Source organism: Apodemus sylvaticus, chromosome 17 (genome assembly GCF_947179515.1).
Source record: "Apodemus sylvaticus chromosome 17, mApoSyl1.1, whole genome shotgun sequence".
Classification (NCBI taxonomy): domain Eukaryota; kingdom Metazoa; phylum Chordata; class Mammalia; order Rodentia; family Muridae; genus Apodemus; species Apodemus sylvaticus.
Window position 1 is genome coordinate 4,824,020 of NC_067488.1, and position 6,004 is coordinate 4,830,023.

The following is a 6,004-nucleotide window of genomic DNA, read 5'->3' on the forward strand; positions in this document are numbered from 1 at the left end:
GACCTCCTTTCCTGCAGGCAGTAATGTGTGTGTGTGTGTGTGTGTGTGTGTGTGTGTGTGTGTGTGTGTATGTATGTGTGTGTGTGTGTGTATGTGTGTGTGTGTGTGTGTGTCTCCGGGCTCTCACGGGTCATCAGCCGATCCAATCCCTGAGGGCAGAGGGAGCAGAAACGTCAGGCAGGGGTCGGTGGGGTGTTCTGGAACCCTGCAAGTGTGTACAGTGAATGACCACACTGGATCAGCAATCAGTAGGCAGATCAAGTTTACTTAGGGTCATTCAAGACTTATAAAGTTTTGGTGGACTGGGGGTAGGAACGTCAAGGACGGGCAAAGGCCAAGGGCGGGGGCTTAGGGTATCTGGAATGCCTCATTAGCATGGGGAAGCATTTCGAGAATACCGGGTGCTGGGTGAACAGGTTTTATCAGGAGAAAGGAAATTAATCCTGTAATCAAAGTGAGGGTACCTGACTTTCCTCTGGTTGAGGCTTGTGAGAGGGCTTAGAATTCCCCAGGCAAGGTCAGAGAAGGGAGGAGCCCTGCTAATGAAGAGAGTCTCCCATAATGCACCGAGCCCAGAGGTTATCAGTCATGGTGGACTTTGACCTTAATTAGCAGTTTTCCCACAGTGTTTCCGGGGTAGCCTGTGACTTTCCCTCCTGCGGTCCTCCAGTCCCTTCCTGTTGGGTGTTCTCAGTCAATGGTAGGCTCCCCTTAGCTGTTGTGCACAGCTCTGTTTCAGTGGTTCCTTGTGGTATTCTGGTAAAGCAATTGGGGCCTCTTTATAAATATTGGTTACCTCCCTTCCTCTTCCCCCTTCTGCGGCCCATCTTTGTTTATGCGAATCTCCTCCAGGGGAAGTGAAACCCAGCTTGCCTGGGGGCTGGGTAAGCTCCTGAATAGACAGAAACTTAGAAATGTAAATCGGTCTGTTGGCCATACCTTGGACTCTATATTGGTAGGTTTTATCACTTTGAAGTTCAGGACTGGCTAGTTTGAAGTAGACCAAGGAAGGATGGTATCCTGTGGCTCCATCTAACTTTTCAAAATGGGTTTTCATTAATGGGCGAAGACAGTGGCCATTTCTCTTTCTGAAGGCAAGAGAACGATGGCTGTCTGGAAGGTCAGGAGGTCAATGAGCAGCCAGTGGGCAAGTAAAAGACACCACAGGCTGCCTTTGATACTGAGGCGTTGCATCGGAGCTGTAACACATTATCGGGGAGTCATGGTCCGTTCTTAGTCTCATTAATCAAAGAATTAAAGAATGGACTCAGAAGAAAGCTGGAGAATGGTTTCATTAGAGCTTAAATGAAAAATTTCAAAGCAGGCAAACTGTGATCTAGGCAACTACCTGGCGGAAGAGATGGAAGAAAGACCTCGCTCCATGTTCTTAAGAGTTAGGCCACGAGGTCAGCCGTGTTGTGGACAGGCACCCACGTGCCAGAGAGGAGCTCTTGACGAACGAGGTGCAGGGTACGCGCTCGCATGTTAGTATGGGAGTGGAAACATGAAAGGAAGCGTTATACTTTTCTGAGTAATTCAGAGAATTGGGCATAGGTATAAAACTACATAGGACCACAGTGGCGGGCAGCGGGGAGACTTCTCGCAAGGAAAGTACTTTCTCTCAGTAAAGGGACAGTTATTCCTCCCATATCTTTAACATTGCTTAGAGTAAGCTCGTCCTCCTGCGGGGTGGTCTTTGGCCCAACTGGATTAACTTTTTTTTTTTTTCCAGAAAAGGTTTTGAGCAGCTTTGAATGTTGGTGCTTTTCCCCGGGCCAGAGAAATAGCTTCCCCTAATGGCCTCTGCAGAGCCCTGGTCAAGAAGGCTCCTGTAACACTGGCAGGCCCTGAGGGAGCTACGCCAGCATGCGAGTCGGCATGGGCTTGCTACAAGGTAGAAACACAGACGACTCTGAAGGACGACAGGTGAGATACCTAGGGCTACAATGCCACAGGGTGTCTAGAGGAGGCTCACACCTGGGCTGACAGACGGCCACCTTTCCTCTGTGTCCTCACCGGAGAAAAGGGGAAGGAAGGAGAGGGAGAAGGGCAGAGGCAGGGTAGCACTGTGCACCTGTGGACTCTTTTTATAAATGCTCTAATCCCGTCATGGTGGTTCCTCCCTCACAGTTTCATCTGACCCTGTCTCCCACAAACAGCCCACTAAATATGATCGCCTGGGGATTGAGGCTTTGTCTTGACCATTTGCACGGCTGTAACAGCAATGTGGCTGACTCAGTGGTGGATTCACAACAGACGTTTCTTTTATATAGCGCTAGAGCAGTGGTTCTTACCCTGTGCATTGTGACCCCATGGCGGTGGTGGTGGGGTCAAATGGCCCTTTCTCGGGTGTCAAATAGCACATATCCTGCATATCAGATTATGATAAGATTCATAACAGTAGCGGGTGGTGGTGGCGCACGCCTGTAATCCCAGCATTCTGGCAGAGGCAGAGGCAGGCGGATTTCTGAGTTCAAGGCCAGCCTGGTCTACAGAGTGAGTTCCAGGACAGCCAGGGCTATACAGAGAAACCCTGTCTCAAAAAAACCAAATAAAAAAAATTTCATAACAGTAGCAAAGTCACAGCTATGAGTTAGCAACAAAATGATTTTATGTCATTCCCTACAGCACAAGAAATTGTATTAAAGGACTGAAGCACTAGGAAAGTTAAGAACCGTTGCTCTTCAGGATGGGAATTCCAAGGTTGAGAACTGCACACAGTCATCCTTCACCATCCTATGGCAGAGGGTAAAAGAGCTCAAATTCATAGCCTCGGGGCTTTTACCACGCTAAGTCCTGGGCCCTACCCATCTGCCAACAGCCCCAGGTCTTTAATGCTATTATTGCCTTGAAGGTTACCTAACACACACTTTTGGGGGTGCATATTTGAACCAGTCAAGCTTCAGTGTATGAATTTGGGGGACTGGACATGTAACTCGTCCCAAGCAAAAGGGTTAAGGATATAGGTATGTCCAACCTGTGGCCAAGAAGGGCTGGGATATAGCTCAACACAAAACTGTTTCCACTGCAAACATTAAGCGATTTCTGGGAAGTTTTTGTTTTTTCTTTTTTTTTTTTTAAACAGTTCTAGAGTATGAATGTTGTAACACCTTCAATGTAACACAGTGTCCAAAGGCCCAGACATGCCTGGCCAAGTCTTAAAGGTGATTACAATAAACTAGAGAGACATGAGTAAGACTTCCCATGCGCTGCCTCACACTGTTGGCTCTTCTCACCACAGACTTGCAGCCCCAGGCCCGAGAGCGATGCTCTAGATCAGGGGTTCCCTCCCTTCCTGACCCTGACACCCTTTAACACAGTGCCTCCTGCTTTGGTGACCCGTTTGCCAACCATAAATTTTTTTTGCTGATACTTCATAACTGTAATTTTTACTGTTATGAATCATAATGTAAATATCTGTGTTTTCCAATGGTCTTAGGTGAGCCCCATAAAAGGACCCCTCAAGGGGTCGAGACCCACGGGTTGAGACCCAGTACACTAGAGGGTGGTAGTGCGGAAGAGAATGTGTAGTTTGACCTTGAAGATGAGTGGAGACTGGAGACCAAAGGAAAGCTGAGAGGAACAGGTTAGGGTGAGGACAACCACCACACATGTGGTCAGGGTGGGGCAATGTGTGCCGCTGAAGTCAATGGAGTTTGCAAACCAACACTCCCCGGCGTCCTGGGAGCACTTGTCAGCCCTGGGCTTGAGAGACGCATTCACAACAATCCCTGAATCCCAATATGCCTTCCTTGAAAGCTGACTTTGTGTCAGTCTTGGATTGGATGCTTGCTTGAACCCAAAGCTTTGCAAAGCCCCTCTAAACAACCTCATGTCGATGCCAATCTTCAGAGCTTCACACAGAGGCAGGGTGCTAAGGCAAGTTGAAAATCCCAGTCTTGCTCTCTGATGAGTCACGGGAGAGGTGAATCCTCTCCCTTGCTGTGTAACCCACATGCTTACAGATCAGCCATGCAATGCAGTGGTTAGGTACCAGGGCCTGAGAATGCAAGCTTCTCAGATGCTTCTCAGAGTCTCCAGAGACGAAGACGAAGACCATAATTCCTATCTCAGGAAGTGAGAGTGTGAATTAGATGACTGAACTCCAGAACCGCGTTTGTGCTGGTTCATGGTGCACACAGTTACTAACTACACAGAGACACATGCTTGCCATACTTCATGACAACATTCCTGACTACTGTCTGGCAGCCATGTCAGGAGACATGAGGCACGCCGGCAGGGCTGGGCGGCAACAGGGCATCTTCAGCAGCTTCTCGAGCCTAGTGGTGGCCACACTGCAAAACAGAACAACAACCCTTGTAAATCTTTTCAGCAGCATGTGACATGTAGTCAAGTCACTTCAGTAAGGGAAATCTGGATGTCACAAATCAGCCCAAGGTCATGTGACTAGAAAGTGGAATTGCTGAGATTTAAATCAAAGCCATCTGCCCCCTGATACATCTTCAAATATGCACTTCAAATTGCTCAAATGTAATTTGTCTTTATTCAGATCCCCCCACCCCATTATGGGCTGTTAGCATAGATGACATTTGCCAAGCAAAGGGATTAAATTTGTCTTAAGCCTAATTTTCAGTGAACTTTTTTCTCTGTCCTCCTTTGATAGACTAGCAAGCCTTTAAACTGGAGATTATGTAAAACAAAAACAAAACTCTGCTTGAGCTGACATCTATCTAGAAGTAACAGACATCAGGACCCCATGTGTCTTGGTGTCTAGTTGGCTTTATAACCACACACTGTAGCAAACCAGAAAAAAAAAAAAAGATACCAAGTGCGGCCGGTTACCGGTCGTGTTCATTACTGCAGAAGTACCCGGAAGTGGGAAGTGGGTGGGGCTCGAGAGGCAGCCTGAGGAGTTGAGGCAGGAATCCCCTGAGGTCAAGCCCTGCCTCTCAAGAAGTTCAAGTAGGGTTTCCACTTTCATGGAATTACTGTAGAGCACCACACCAGCTTGTGCGTTTAAGCACACATCTGGGGGCCTGCTGACTGATTCCACCCTAACTGCTGAGCCTAGTTCTGTTTGTCCAGGCATACTCCACGGCCCATCTTCTAAACACGGGTGATGGTCAAAGCTCACTGCAGTAGCCGCCAGTTTGAAAAGAACTGGGATATTTGTTAAAAATGCAGGTGTCCCGGCCGCCCCCACTTTTACTGAACAGGGTGGTGGGCTCTCCACTTCTTTCACACCCTCCACACGGCACTGGGCCAGCCACTGGGGCCATACCTATCTCCCAGGCAAGGAGGAACCTTTCTGGCCCCTCGCTGCTCCGGGTCTGTCTGAGCCGCTCTAAGGAGTGGCGATGGCTACCGGGCTCTCTAACCCAAGCTGGCTGGGGGTGGCTGGACCTCTCCATCCCCTGGGGCGCTTCACAGAAGCCACCTTGCCTTATCCTACCCAGTCCATCGCCCTAGCCAGACCCGGCTGGGCCAAGCGCTGCATCCATGCGGGTGGGGCCATCTGGCCACACACCCGGCCATGACTCAGCCTTGGCGGGCGGCGCACTGCTCCAGGCCGTGCGGGGACAAAGCCGTGCATCGCATCGCGCCGCACCTGCAGGCCGCCCAGCACTCCCGCGCTCTCCTCCTGGGTGGGGCTGGAGGGGAGGGAGGCTCTGACTGTTGCCAGGCAGGCAGGGCCCGCGTTGGCTGCGACTGGCTCACTGTCGCCCGCCGCCCCCGCACCGCCTCCGCGCGCTGAGTCACCCCGCCCCACCGGCCGCCGCCCCGTGGCTCCCACACCTCTGCGCCTGCGCATACTGCTGCTTTCCCCACCCCCCCCCGCCCCCGTTCTCGTCCTCGCCCCATCCGCCGCTCCCGTGCGTGAGCGCGCGCGCGCGCACTAGGCTCCAGGCACGCGGAAAGGTCAACCGCTCTACTTTGTTGCCATCGCAACGTCAGGAGTCCCCTCGAAATTGTCTTGCACTGTCGCTAGCCTGTCACTGTGGCATCCTCTGTGATCCTGTTTGCACACCCCTATCCAGGTTTT

At 50.8% G+C, this 6,004-nt stretch overlaps 1 long non-coding RNA gene across 1 annotated transcript; it reads right to left on the bottom strand.

Annotated features, from left to right (window-relative positions):
- Positions 1-2,589: 2,589 nt before the first annotated feature.
- LOC127668068 (uncharacterized) lies at positions 2,590-5,709 on the bottom strand. The gene is made up of 2 exons (XR_007974007.1): positions 5,414-5,709; positions 2,590-4,295 (listed from the first exon to the last, which is right to left on the bottom strand). It is a non-coding gene; the product is annotated as an uncharacterized LOC127668068 (long non-coding RNA).
- Between the last annotated feature and the right edge of the window lie 295 nt (positions 5,710-6,004).